The sequence below is a fragment of the Dendrobates tinctorius genome, unplaced genomic scaffold (genome assembly GCF_039654945.1).
Source record: "Dendrobates tinctorius isolate UK_male_01 unplaced genomic scaffold, ASM3965494v1 ptg000116l, whole genome shotgun sequence".
NCBI lineage: Eukaryota > Metazoa > Chordata > Amphibia > Anura > Dendrobatidae > Dendrobates > Dendrobates tinctorius.
In genome coordinates, this window is record NW_027361784.1 from 2,493,882 (window position 1) to 2,509,343 (window position 15,462).

At 46.5% G+C, this 15,462-nt stretch overlaps 1 protein-coding gene across 3 annotated transcripts in view; it reads left to right on the plus strand.

Annotated features, from left to right (window-relative positions):
• Positions 1-15,462, plus strand: part of ATP6V1C1 (ATPase H+ transporting V1 subunit C1) — a 131,594-nt gene that overhangs the window by 65,718 nt on the left and 50,414 nt on the right. Inside the window, exon 1 of one of the 3 annotated variants that reach the window (XM_073590103.1) lies at positions 5,732-5,860. The exons of 1 other annotated variant lie outside the window; for it this stretch is intronic. The gene's annotated coding sequence lies outside the window, so the exon portion shown is untranslated. Of the gene's footprint in view, positions 1-5,731; positions 5,967-15,462 lie in introns of those variants that run through there. One more of the 3 variants, XM_073590102.1, reaches the window with a different exon arrangement.

The following is a 15,462-nucleotide window of genomic DNA, read 5'->3' on the forward strand; positions in this document are numbered from 1 at the left end:
GACTCCAAGGTCTGGTTTGTTCTCTCCGTCTGCCCATTGGTCTGAGGGTGAAAAGCAGAGGAGAAGGACAACTGAATTCCCAGCGTGGAACAGAAAGTCCTCCAAAATCTAGACACAAATTGAACTCCTCTGTCAGATCTAATGTTCTCAGGAATCCCGTGCAAGCGAACCACCTGTTGCAAAAACAGGGGCACCAACTCAGAGAAAGATGGCAACTTAGGGAGTGGTACAAGATGAACCTTCTCAGAGAACCTATCACAAATCACCCAAATAACAGTCATTCTCTGAGAGACAGACATATCACAGATGAAATCCATTGAAATATGGGTCCATGGCCTCCTGGGGACCGGCAAAGGCATCAACAACCCACTAGAGCGAGATCAAGGTTTAGACCGGGAGCAAGTCCCACAGGACTGCACAAAATTCCTGACATCACGAGACAAGGCGGGCCACCAAAAAGACCGACTCACCAGATCTCTAGTACCAAAAATACCTGGATGACCAGCTAATGCAGAGCAATGAACTTCAGACATCACTCTCTTCTTCCACTGGTCAGGAACATACAACTTTCCACTGGGACAACGCTCAGGTTTGTCCTCCTGGAACTCTTCCAGAGCACGTCTCAAATCGGGCGAGAAGGCAGAAAGAACTACCCCTTCACCTAAGATGGTAGCAGGCTTGGTCACCACAGGAGAATCAGCAAAGAAGCTCCTAGAGAGGGCGTCTGCCTTGACATTCTTAGTGCCAGGAAGAAAAGAGACCACAAAATCAAAACGTGTAAAAAACAAGGCCCACCTAGCTTGTCTAGGGTTCAAGCGTTTGGCCGACTCCAGGTAAATCAAATTCTTGTGGTCAGTGAGGACCACGACTTGGTGTTTAGCTCCCTCCAAGCAATGTCTCCACTCCTCAAATGCCCATTTCATGGCTAACAGTTCCCGATTCCCCACATCATAGTTACGTTCAGATGGAGAGAGTATCCGTTACCCCTGATTTCGGATCTATTCTCCAGAGTTAAAGGTGCATGCTGGTTTACCAAGCTTGACCTCAGGGGGGCGTATAATCTTATCCGCATTAAGCATGGGGATGAATGGAAGACGGCGTTTAATACTCCGGAGGGACATTTTGAGTACATGGTGATGCCTTTTGGGCTCACTAATGCCCCTTCTGTCTTCCAGTGCTTCATGAACGATATTTTCTGAGACTTTGTGGATAAATTTTTGATTATCTATCTGGATGATATTTTGATCTTCTCCAAGGATTGGGATTCTCATGTGGAACATGTTCGGTCTGTGTTCCGGATCTTGAGGGAGAATTCCCTGTATGTCAAAGGATCGAAATGCCTTTTTGGGGTACAGAGGATTTCATTTTTGGGATTTATTTTGTCTCCGTCAACTATTGAAATGGACCCGGCCAAGGTACAGGCCTTTTATAATTGGGTTCAGCCCACTTCTTTGAAGGCCCTCCAGAAGTTTTTGGGTTTTGCTAATTTTTATCGGAAATTTATAGCAAAATTTTCTAGTATTGCCAAGCCATTGACTGATCTGACTAAAAAGGGTGCTGATGTGTTGAATTGGTCTCCGGAGGCTGTTTCTTTCCTTTCTGTCATCTCTTTGCTGCGTGGCGATCCCCAGGATTGGGCGTTTTCTTTGAAACCAGATGATCCTATTCTGACTTATCAAGCCTTGGGGTTGTTGTATGACGAACCTAATGCTATTGATCAGGCTGAAAAGACCCTGTTGGCATTGAGCCAGGGTCGAGATTCTGCAGAATTGTATTGTCAAAAATTCCGAAAGTGGGCGGTCCTTACTACCTGGAATGATAATGCCTTGGCAGCTCTCTTTCGGAAGGGTTTGTCAGAAGCCGTAAAAGATACTATGGTGGGATTTCCTGTTCCCTTTGGTCTTGATGATTCTATGTCATTAGCTATTCAAGTTGATCGGCGTTTACGTGAACGCAGGACTGCACGAGAGGTGTTGCCACCTGTTGAACAAGTGTCTGAACCTATGCAATGTGATAGAGTTTTGTCCAGGGAGCAACGTCAGGAGTTCAGAAGGCGTAATAAGCTGTGTTTTTTTTTGTGGAGATGCCTCGCATATTATTTCTGTCTGTCCTAAACTAGAGAAACGTTTTGCACACACGTTTTCTGTGGTTGGTGTTCAACCTAAGTTTCTTCTGGCAATTACTCTGATCTGCTCCCTGTCCACATTTTCCGCCAAGGCTTTTGTGGATTCGGGAGTAGCCCTGAATCTAATGGACTTGGATTTTGCTAAACGTTGTGGGTTTCCTATGACACCTCTGCGGACGCCTATCCCTTTGAGGGGGATTGATGCTACTCCTTTGGCGAAAAATAAACCTCAGTTTTGGACCCAGGTGGTAATGCGGGTCACCCCAGACCATCAAGAAAATTGCAGATTTTTGGTGTTGCATAAATTGCATGATACCATTGTTCTGGGGTTTCCCTGGTTGCAAATTCATAATCCACTTTTGGATTGGAAATCTGTGTCTGTAGTGAGTTGGGGTTGTCGGTGTGCCCTTTGTGAGGCTCTGGTTTTTTCCACCTCTCCTCAGTCGCATGATGTTCCTGACTATTTGGCGGACTTTTATGATGTATTTAGTGAGAATGAGTCTGTGTCTTTGCCTCCTCATAGGAGTTATGACTGTGCAATTGAACTGAGCCCGGGGTGTAAATTTCCTAAGGGTCGGCTCTTCAATTTATCTGTACCCGAGCACGAGGCTATGCGATCCTATATTAAGGAGGCGTTGGAGAAGGGTCATATTAGACCATCCTCTTCACCCTTAGGTGCCGTTCTTTTTTTCGTGGCCAAAAAGGATGGTTCATTAAGGCCTTGTATTGATTATCGTGCCCTCAGCAAAATTACTATTAAATATCAGCTCCACACGATCAGACAATTAATTTATCTCCATTGAGAGAAAAAAATTCCCCCTACGGCCTCAGAGATATAGAGGAAAAAATATAAACAATTTTTTTTTTTTTTTTTTTTTTTACAATTCTTTCCTGCTATTGAGTACCCTAGGATCTGTGGTATGGCAGGTGATTCTGTTATGAATGAGTCACCGTAGGAGGCAAAAACAGAAATACTAGCTAAGTCAAGAAAACCAGAGAAGTTGGCAGCTATCAGACTGCAGACCCCTGAACCTAACAACAACAACTAGCAGTAGCCGTGGGGGATTCCTACGGTGCCCTAGACCCCTCGATTACAGTCGGTGAACTACATAGCCTAAAGTCAGAAAGGGAAATCTAAACTGCCCCAGAGCAGACCCCAAAGCAATAGGCAGCCCCCAGCATATAATGACGGTGAAGCAAGATGAAAAAACACTCACACAGATAGAAACATAGGCTGAGCAAATGATGGGGCACAAGCTAACTAAATAGGACAGGATAGAAAAGCTGCTGTCTGCAAACCGCCAAAACCCTCTCAAAAACAAGAGCCAACAGACTGATAGGGAAAAAAGCCCTGAAGAAGCTAGGCTTCAAAAAGACTATATCAGTACTCAGGTATTATCTGAAGACAGAGCAAAAAGGAATTCAGCTCACCCAGCAGGGAAAGGCAGAAATCCAGAAAAACAAGGCAAAACAAAACCAAAACACAAATGCAAAAAGTAGAGCATAAAACTTAGCTTTTGAGGAGCAGGAATCAGACTGGTCTCCAAGAATCCCTCAGATTAATCACCCGCAAGGCAGAAGGGCGTCGGCTGCCTTATATCCAGTCAGTAATTCCCGTCACCCAGTCATTATCATCCTGCCCAGGTGCTTGTTAATCAGCCTCACTACCTTCCTTCACCAGAAGAGGGAGTTCATCAGACCTCAATGGTGAAGGTGAAAATGAACTCACAACAGGATACAGTTGTGTGAAAAAGTGTTTGCCCCTTCCTGATTTCCTATTCTTCTGCATGCTTGTTACACTTAAATTTTCAGATCAAATAAATGTAAATATTAAGCAAAGATAACACAAGTAATCACAAAATGCAGTTTATAAATGAAGATCTTTATTATTAGGGGAATAAGAAGTCTATACCTACAGGTCCCTGTGTGAAAAAAAATGATTGTCCCCTAACCCTAATAACTGGTAGGGCCACGCTTAGCAGCAACAACTGCAATCAAGCGTTTGCGATAACTGGTGATGAGTCTTTTACAACACTCTGGAGGTATTTTTACCGCCTTTTTAATGTCATGCCGCAGCACCTCAATCAGATTAAGGTCAGGACTTTGACTAAGCCCCTCCAAAGTCTTCATTTTGTTTTTCTTAAGCCATTCAGAGGTGGACTTGCTGGTGTATTTTGGATCATTGTCCTGCTGCATAATCCAAGTGCGCTTCAGCTTTATGTCACAAACAGATGGCCGGTCATTCTCCTTCAAGATTTTTTGGTAGACAGCAAAATTCATGGTTCCATTTACCACAGCAAGTCTTCCAGGTCCTGATGCAGCAAAACAGCCCCAGACCATCACACTACCACCACCATATTTTACTGTTGGTATGATGTTCCTTTTCTGAAATGTTGTGTTACTTCTAGGCCAGATGTGATGGAACATAAACCTTCCAAAAAGTTCAACTTTTGTCTTGTCAGTCCACACAGTATTCTCCCAAAAGTCTGGCATGTCATTTTTGCCCATGGTGGAGTCATGAACACTAACCTTAACTGAGGCAAGTGAGGCCTGCAGTTCTGTAGATGTTGTTGTGGGCTTTTTTTTATGACTTCTTGTATAAGTTGACGCTGCGCTCTTGAGGTGATTTTAGTCAGCTGGCCACTCCTGGGAAGGTTCACCACTGTTCCATGTTTTTGACATTTGTGGATAATGGCTCTCACTTTGGTTCGCTGGAGTCTCAAAGCATTAGTAATGGCTTTATAACCTTTGACTGAGCAATAGATCTCAGTTACTTTGCTTCTCATTTATTCCAGCATTCCTTTGGATGGCGGCATGGTGTCTAGCTTTTAAGGATCTTTCGGTCTACTTCACTTTTGTCAGGCAGGTCCTATTTAAGTGATTTCTTCATTGAGAACATGTGTGGTAGTAATCAGAATTGAGTGTGGCTAGGGAAACTGAACTCAGCTTCCCAAAGATATGATAAACCACAGTTAATGTTTTAAGGGGGGCAATCACTTTTTCACACAGGACTCTGTAGGTTTGGATTACTTTTTCCCTTACTAATAAAGATCTTCAGTTATAAACTTTGATTTGTGATTACTTGTGTTAGATTTGTCTAATATTTAGATTTGTTTGATGATCTTAAACATTTAAGTGTGAGAAACATGCAAAAGAATAGGAACTAAGAAAGGGGGCAAACACTTTTTCACACAACTGCAAGTGCTATATCACTAAGGCTGCGTGCCCACGATCGGGAAGAGCAGCGGTTTGCACACAGCGAAAATACGCCACATCCAAATATCCTATTTCCTGTTAGTGGGCACACAGCCTTACCCATATATTACACATATAAAACGCAGCAGGCTCGGCCACAGTAGAAACCTGCAGGGAACGAAACTTACCCACCATTCACCACTAGGTGGCGGTGTAATGCAGTTCCTATAGCCATCACTAGACTGGTCCCTAGCGGCCTCGCCTGAGAATAACAGCCCCGATGGGAGGTGAGAAGACCTTGGCGTGTACGGGTGTCAGCTGATACAATCATGTGACGGCTGTATGACACGAGCTCGCAGACACTAGTGCGCCCACGACTCTCCTCTGTTTTTAGCTCCTTGAATGGCGCCATCTTGTTGAGGACAATACGAGCTATTGCTTATACCCTGCTGTAGAATGTGACTACTAGAACATGGCTGCCGTGTGGAAGGAAAGGCGGACGCCTGTAAGCTGTGATTGTCACCGCTAGTGTTCCTTCTTGTAAGTAGAGGGGGCAGTAGGTTGTGAGTGAGAGGATGGCGGAGATCTGAGGCGCTGACCTGCCGCTTGTCTGTGCCGCCTGTGACAGCTGGCCTGCGTTACTCAGGTATGGAGCTGCCGCCTGGGGACGGTCCTCATACGTGACGGTGTGCGCAATGTGTGACGGTGTGCAGTGTTCTCGTTACTATAAGTGATGGCTGGAAATCTGTACAGTGGATGTCTCATGATTGCAACAGATGGATATTGTAGTTTGCAAATGGTTCCTATAATGTAAGCCCCGATCACGTCCAGTGATGGCCCTTGTGACTTCCTGACTTGCTAGATCTCCCTGGACATTCCTGCCTAGAGTAATGTATAGCTGGCCACAAAACCATGCCCCTCCTGCGCGGGCCCTCCACCTTGTCCGGCCCCGTGCCCCTCCTGCGCGGGCCCTCCACCTTGTCCGGCCCCGTGCCCCTCCTGCGCGGGCCCTCCACCTTGTCCGGCCCCGTGCCCCTCCTGCGCGGGCCCTCCACCTTGTCCGGCCCCGTGCCCCTCCTGCGCGGGCCCTCCACCTTGTCCGGCCCCGTGCCCCTCCTGCGCGGGCCCTCCACCTTGTCCGGCCCCGTGCCCCTCCTGCGCGGGCCCTCCACCTTGTCCGGCCCCGTGCCCCTCCTGCGCGGGCCCTCCACCTTGTCCGGCCCCGTGCCCCTCCTGCATGCGCCCGCCATATTGTCCAGCCCCGTGCCCCTCCTGCTCTGGCCCTCCACCTTGTCCGGCCCTGTGCCCCTCCTGCGCGGGCCCTCCACCTTGTCCGGCCCCGTGCCCCTCCTGCGCGGGCCCTCCACCTTGTCCGGCCCCGTGCCCCTCCTGCGCGGGCCCTCCACCTTGTCCGGCCCCGTGCCCCTCCTGCATGCGCCCGCCATATTGTCCAGCCCCGTGCCCCTCCTGCTCTGGCCCTCCACCTTGTCCGGCCCCGTGCCCCTCCTGCTCGGGTCCTCCACCTTGTCCGCCATATTGTCCGGCCCCATGCCCCTCCTCCGCCGGCCCTCTACCTTATCTGGCCCCTGCTGCATGCGTCCCCCACTATGACTGACTCCTTACTCCTCCTGCACGGGTCCCTCTGTGTCCGGCCCCTCCTGCGTGGAGTCCCTCTGTTCACGTCCGGCCCCGTGCTCCTCCTGCGTGGAGTCCCCCTTTCCATGTCCGGCCCTGTGCTCCTCCTGCATGGAGTCCCCCTTTCCATGTCCGGCCCTGTGCTCCTCCTGCATGGAGTCCCCCTTTTCATTTCCGGCCCTGTGCTCCTCCTGCATGGAGTCCCCCTTTTCATTTCCGGCCCTGTGCTCCTCCTGCGTGGAGTCCCCCTTTCCGCGTCCGGCCCCGTGCTCCTCCTGCGTGGAGTACCCCTTTCTGTGTCCGGCCCCATGCCCCTCCTGCGTGGAGTCACCCTTTCCATGTCTGGCCTCGTGCTCCTGCATGGAGTCCCCCTTTCTGCGTCCGGCCCCGTGCCCCACCTGCACTTTTCTCCCATGCTGTCTACCTGCCCCGTGCCCCACCTGCACCGTGCCCCACCTGCACTTTTCTCCCATGCTGTCTACCTGCCCCGTGCCCCACCTGCACTTTTCTCCCATGCTACCTGCCCCGTGCCCCACCTGCACTTTTCTCCCATGCTACCTGCCCCGTGCCCCACCTGCACTTTTCTCCCATGCTGTCTACCTGCCCCATGCCCCACTTGCATGTGCCGCTCACCATGTCCGTCCCTATGCCTGGTTACGCTGGCCTCCCATGTCCTGCTCCCTGATCTCCACTCTGCTCGAGCTTTGTTTTTTATCAGACATCTCTAGTATCTAATGTAGTCCACAGCTGTACGCAGGATAGTAAAATGTCAGTGGATTTTGAAGACAGTCTAATGCTGAGTCCAAACCGGCCGCGACTCTCCTGACCCGAATGTGATGGCTTCTTATGCCTATGGGGCTGTGTGTCTGGGTCAGGACATCCCGTTCCATATTTGCCCGTTGTTTTACAGACGTTTGATTTCAGCCTTGTGTACACTGAGCACCATGAGTGAGAAGCTGCTTTCGGGTACGTGGATTGTACTTGATGGGTGACGCTGTCCTGTTGTCTCCTCATCTTCATCATACGGATTGTGTCACTCATGACAGGAAGCTTCTGACCGCGCTCCTCTCTGTGCTCTGATTGCGTAATAGAGGGAAGTAATATAACGTGACGGCCGTGATTTCCACAACTGTATGTTGTATTAACCTTTAAAGTATATATAAAAACATTTTTGAACCTTTAAGTGTTTTCTGGAGTTGAAAAACGTTAACTCACCCAAGAAGGTGCTGAAATAGTGAAATTTTTCTGCACTGTGTCTTCCATGGAACTCCAGGATGTGTCCGCCCCCTATGGTGCCAGCCAGTCACTGCCGTCTGTACTGAGCTCACTCTGCAGTGGGCCCTGATTGGCAGATACTCAGGTAATACATCAGCATTCCAGAGCACTGGGGACGGTCATTGAGCTCTATATAAACCCTCATTCAGACGTCCTTTTTTTGACCTACATTAAAACGGGCCAGTTTCTATCAGTGTGCTGGATCTGATCCGTGGGACATTTTTACCATTATTGTAACATCTGTTTGTTTACAGGAAAAAAAAAATTCCTTGCTTCTTATACTTCTTAAACTTTGATGATGCACAGATGGTATTTGTGTGCTGTCCGTCTTTTTTTTTCTGAACTCTTCAATTTGAATAGGAAGTTTAATCTGTGACTCGTATCCAAAATGGGCATGTTACCTGTCTTAGCTCCTTGTTCCCATCTCCTGAGGCTGACTCCTTTTGCAGTAGTCCATGCACGATTTCTCAGGTAATCTGGCAAACTCATCTGACATCATCAGGTCTTTTAAGGCTGTCTCAGGCAGATGTCATACTCTTGGGTATTAAAGCGCATTGTCCATTGTTGCCTCAAGTATGTCAGAAGATTTACCATAATCTGCTTCACCTGCCTCAGCTACTACTAACCTCTATGCTACAACCATTATTATTTCCAAGCTTAGCCCAGCTTACTAGGTTTTGTCCATATCTATCACACACCAAACAAGTTACAAACATCTCACAACTGTGTACAGTGCTTTCCACACTTAGCCTCTGCAATCAAGGTAATGCATCACTTTGAGCAAGTATTCAGTTTTCCTATACTTCAATGCTACCTTGCGGTTAACTATTTCTTTGCTTTACGTAATAGTTTACATCTCTGCTATTAACCATTGCCCTTATGGAAGATACCAGACTGCATTTACTCTTTTCATTCCTATAATTAACTGCCTCCCTGCTGGAAGATACCAGTTTCTTACACATTTACTCTTTCCATGTGTATCTGCCCATCTGGCTCGGCTTCAGTTGGTACTGCCTGCTTCACTTGCTTGTCTGTCACCCTGTATACCCTTCTGACCTGGTCCTCCCTTATCCATGTTTCGTCCATCAAGACCCATTGTTTTACATCATTGCCTCCTGTCTGTGCTGCTCACCCAGACCTACGGCTTAGAAAATCCTGCTCACCAGGTGAGCACGCAATAGAATACTCAAGCTAATGATTCCACGTGCAGTGGCATCAACACTGTTGCAGATGGATACAGAGGACTTATCGGGACTCATGTCAACAAGAGTTCAACCAGGGTGTGCGTGACCTCTCAACTCATATGCATGCGCTGTCTCAAACTCTGCTGTTACACCTCTGGCTCCCCAATCCCCTGCCACAGTCGCCCTCTCATCCGGCACGTGGTTCTCGTTGACCATCTCCACAGCCCCCTACACCTGCTTGTTTATATGGAAATCCTAAGGGCTTTGTCTACCAATGCACTGTATACTTTAAACTTCATACGCATCAATTTTTTTCAGACCTGTCAAAATTATCATATATTTTTCCTTGTCGTTTGGAGACGCTTTGGCCTCACCGTTATGGGTATCGGACTATCATGTGATACATTTTTTTTCAATGCCTTCCATATAGTGATTGAAGAACCTGGCCATGTCCATTTCCTGCTGATGACATTCTCCGGTTTAGACACTGGACTAATGCTTTGAGACACTATGCCATTTATTTTCCTGCCCTGTCATTAGAATTGGCCAGGAACAATGACGCTCTCCTAAAAATGTGCCATGCCATTCTCTCTAGCTGAATAAAACACTAACTTGCTGATAGGAATTTGCCATCGTCCCTTTGACCAGATTTCTCTCGCTTACCTGATGCACTTACATGTTAAAGAGAGGTCAAGGGAAAAAGCTCTTGCATTCTAAAGCTTTTTCTAAATCTTCTCATATAGAGGCCTTACAAGAAACCATGAAAATTGTCTGGAAGAATCGTTGGCCGAATGATCCCTTCAATGTACAGAAGGGCTATGCCTCTGTTGTGGTGAAGCGGATCACCCATGCATGGAATGTCCCAAACTCAAGGCCAAACAAGGAAACTACAGACCTTTGAGTAAAAGAGGGCTATCTCTTTCCTTTACTACAGGCAATCTTGTTGTGCCTATGTCTACTATTTTTAATTCCTCTGAGTTTACGGGACAAGACTTTGATTCCAGAGTTGTTGAGAACGTTATCAACCTCTCACTAGTTAAAGGGCTAAAAGTTCCTTTTGTTTCTTTACGAACGCCTCTGACACTAATCTCCACGAATAGTGGCAATTCCTGGCATTATAATTTAACCACAATGAATTGTAATCAAAACAATTCAGATGCAGTTGAAGTTCAGATTTTCAGTTTTCATTTGAGGGTATCCACATTAAAATTGGATGAAGGGTTCAGGAGTTTCAGCTCCTTAACATGTGCCACCCTGTTTTTAAAGGGACCAAAAGTAATTGGACAATTGACTCCAAGGCCATTTCATGGACAGGTGTGGGCAATCCCTTTGTTATGTCATTCTCAATTAAGCAGATAAAAGGCCTGGAGTTCATTTGAGGTGTGGTGCTTGCATTTGGAAGGTTTTGCTGTGAAGGAAACAAGCGGTCAAAGGAGCTCTCCATGCAGGTGAAACAAGCCATCCTTAAGCTGCAAAAACAGAAAAAACCCATCCAAGAAATTGCTACAACATTAGGAGTGGCAAAATCTACAGTTTGGTACATCCTGAGAAAGAAAGAAAGCACTGGTGAACTCGTCAATTCTAAAAGACCTGGGCGCCCACAGAAGACAACAGTGGTGGATGATCGCAGAATAGTCTCCATGGTGAAGAGAAACCCCTTCACAACAGCCATCCAAGTGAACAACACTCTCCAGGAGGTAGGCGTATCAATATCTAAATCTACCATAAAGAGAAGACTGCATGAAAGTAAATACAGAGGGTTCACTGCACGGTGCAAGCCACTCATAAGCATCAAGAATAAAAAGGCTAGACTGGACTTTGCTAAAAAAAACATCTAAAAAAGCCAGCACAGTTTTGGAAGAACATTCTTTGGACAGATGAAACCAAGATCAACCTCTACCAGAATGATGGAAAGAGAAAAGTATGGTGAAGGTGTGGTACAGCTCATGATCCAAAGCATACCACATCATCTGTAAAACACCGCGGAGGCAGTGTGATGGCTTGGGCATGCATGGCTGCCAGTGGCACTGGGTCACTAGTGTTTATTGATGATGTGACACAGGACAGAAGCAGCCGAATGAATTCTGAGGTATTCAGAGCCATACTGTGTGCTCAGATCCAGCCAAGTGCAGCCAAACTGGTCATCGTTTCATACTACAGATGGACAATGACCCAAAACATAAAGCCAAAGCAACCCAGGAGTTTATTAAAGCAAAGAAGTGGCATATTCTTGAATGGCCAAGTCAGTCACCTGATCTCAACCCAATTGAGCAAGCATTTCACTTGTTAAAGACTAAACTTCAGACAGGCCCACAAACAAACAAACAGCAACTGAAAACCACCGCAGTGAAGGCCTGACAGAGCATCAAAAGGAGGAAACACAGCATCTGGTGATGTCCATGAGTTCAAGATTTCAGGCAGTCATTGCCAACAAATGGTTTTCAACCAAGTAATAGAAATGAACATTTTATTTACAATTATTTATTCTGTCCAATTACTTTTGGTCCCTTTAAAAACATGGTGGCACATGTTAATGAGCTGAAACTCCTAAACCCTTCATCCAATTTTAATGTGGGTACCCTCAAATGAAAGCTGAAAGCCTGAACTTCAACTGCATCTGAATTGTTTTGTTTAAAATTCATTGTGGTAATGTCTAGAACCAAAATTAGAAAAATGTTGTCTCTGTCCAAATATATATGGCCCTAACTGTATAGTCAGTTAGGGACGGATTAAAATTACACTGAAAAAAATTTCTCCATCACCCCTCATCTGGGTGCTGTTTTATTGGATTAAGGGTGCTACCATCTTCATCAACTTTAATCTGTTTTGAAGGCTATTACCATATCCACATTAAAGAGGGAGAGAAATGGAAGATGGCTTTCCATTCCTGTGATGGTTATTCTACATATCTAGTTATGCCTTTCATATTATGAAAAACATGCCTGTGTTCCAGAACTTTTGTTTAAGGAAATTTTTGTGGTGTCCTGTACCAGTAAGTCTTAGTTCATCTGGATGACAGCCAAAATTTCTGTAGACTTATGGACTCGCATTATCTTCACGTCCGCTCCATTTTGAAGAGCTTGCGACAAAACAATCTGTTTGCTAAACTATAACAATGTTTCTGTGATTTCTCGGGTACATCATCTTTTGGAGGTCTCCGTATGAACCAACAGAAATTGTCAGATATGTTGGATTGGCCATAACCCATTGGTCTTAACGCACTTAAATTCCTAGGCTATGTGAACTTCTACCTTCAGTTTATTAAAAACTACTCTCAAGTGGTGGCTTCTCCTACTACCCGCAATCGGAAGGGAGTTCATTATCTGTTGTGTTGGGATTCTGCAGTTCATGCAACTTAAATCTTGTTTCTCCACTGCTCCAGTTCTACACCACTCTGATGTAGATAGGCTGTTCCTCCTAGAAGTGGATGCCTCTATCACAAAATTCTTCAGAATCTAAAAATTCTCCCAGCTTTTTTTTTCTTCTAGGAATTCTGACAGAATAATATTACTTCATTGGTGAAATTTAATTAAAAAATTAGCTCTACCGGAATGGTGATCATCTATCTGCCCACAGCGTGAATCCCCCTGAAGCCCAATGTTCTCTTTTCTTGATATTTGACTTCATTCTCACTTACCATTTTGCCGAGAAAAACTGCAGGGCTGACGCCGTATCCAGGTCCTTTGATCCATGTGATGCCTTTGTAGATGCACTGTTACGATCATTGGTGGCGCATGTGGATTTGTGGACACACTGTGCCACGGGATCGGGTCTGGCTAGGAAGGGGCGTAAGCTAAGCGGCTACCATGTGGTCACTGGTGCTCCTGAAGGTGGAGACAGACTGGGCTGCAGGTAGCCGCCAGGTACCACTCCTAGGTAGATCCCGGTACTGCAGCTGCTGGTTTGCAGCCACTGATGAGGGCTTTGTTCAGACACACCGGTGTAGGGTACTGAATCGGAGACTGGTTGTACATTGACCGGGGAACAATGTTCAGGCACTGGCCACACTGGGACAAGGTGATAACATTCAGGTACTGACCGCACAGGAACCAGTGGACTTCGGGATCAGGAATGGCCATTCCAGACCAGGGAATGACGTTCAGTCACTGTTCGTAGAGGATCCAGAGATTCTGGTTCAGGACACTGGCCACATCAGTACCAGGATTTCGGGTTCAGGACACTGGCCGCACTGGGACCAGGGTAAGGGCCCCGTCACACATAGCGACGCACCAGCGATCCCGACAACAATATGACCTTGTCAGGATCGCTGGTGTGTCGCTACATGATCGCTGGTGAGCTGCCAAACAGGCAGCTTCACCAGCGATCAGCACCAGCCACACGCGGGTAACAAGCGACGCACGTCGCTTAGTTACTCAATGTGTACCTTAGTTACCAGCGCGCTGGTGCAGGGAGCTGGTAACCAAGGTACACATCGGGTTTCTAAGCGGCGCGCGGCACTTAGAAACCCGATGTGTACCTTAGTTACCAGCGCCAGCTCGCTGATCGCTGGTCTCCCGCCTGCCACACGCAGAGATGCGTGCTGGCCAGCGGGACACCAGCGATCAAAAAAATGTCCTGGCCATTCCAGGACAATCGGCGATAACCGGCAGGGGGGCCGGTCGCTGATAAGTGTCACACACTGCGATATCGCTGGTGAGATCGCTGTTGCGTCACAAAACTTGTGACTCAGTAGCAATCTCGCTAGCGAGATCGCTGTGTGTGACGGGGTCTTAACTTGCAACTGCACTGGTAGAACACCAACTACCTAATGATTCAAATAGCTGCTTAGCAACTCCCTAAGGGAGAGGGTCTTATATACAGGATGACTCCCAGATATTAGTCTGGAGCCATCTAGCAAGTGAACACATTATTCAAAATACCTCTTGGCTACAAGCTGAGGGCATTTACTATATGCATGCACTGCCCCTTTTAAGAACAGGGGAGCGCGTGAGCTAGGCACTCTACCGGGAACTGCAGGAAGCACGCCGGGGAACCACGCTGTGGGGCTGGTGCAGTGAGTAAGCTGGCGTCCCTGCATTGAGGGGAAAAAGGGACACCATGCAGAGGAGCCAGCAGTAGCGCCCTCAAAAATATTTGAACCTGATCATATTAGCTCTATAGTACCTCCTTTTCTCCTAACTAACCTAAAGGATGGTTTCTTGTCTCTAAGGTACTCTGTGGGAGAATCGCGCGAGTCTCTCGCAAGTGAGTATGAGCCCTTACCGAACAGAGGCATGTTCGTTTTTTGAGTCACGGATCAACCCTCTTCATTGCAAGTCAGTGGGTACATGAAAAATGTTTTCCTCCCTGAGCTGTCCATTTTTTTACTGTTTTATTTTTTTTAATTTTTGCATAGAAGAAAACATATACTACACTAATTGTATTAAAAAAGGCCAACCAAGGCCAACAATGAATGCTTTTTTTTTTTTTTTTTGTACAAGAAAAAAACTGATGTGTGAACTTGGCCTTGTTCTATGATGTGTATATATATTAAAAGAGGTTCTTCCTCCTTATGGCACTTTGAGTCCAGCACTGCTATGTGTAGACGTGGTCGCTGCCATCTGTACGCAGGTTTTCTGCCTCTCTGTCCATGCACTGTTCCGGACACCTGTACATATGAAAGGGAGTCTCTTTGCCCTGAAGGCATGGGGCGCACCAGTTCAGTTGGTCTATGCATGTTTCTAATTAACATGATTTTGCAAAATTAATGGTTAGGGTTATGTTTGTACAGCGTGCTTGTATTTCTGCAAGTCCGCTTCAAATGAATGAAACCGTAAAAAACATTACGATTTGAGAGTCCTCAGTGGTTGATACCTTCTAATGGCTGACTGAAAAGATGGTAACACATTGCAAGCTTTCATAATTTCAGTTAGCCATTAAAAGGTATCAATCACTGAGGACTCTCAATTCTGAATATTCTTCTATCTACTGGCTAACACGGTACAAAGATATACATCTTTCCTGTATTGAAACAGTGCAAACATTTTTCAACACTTCAGTGAAAGTGTTGATTCATATTGGATGGAAATGTTGTGGATTTTACCCAAG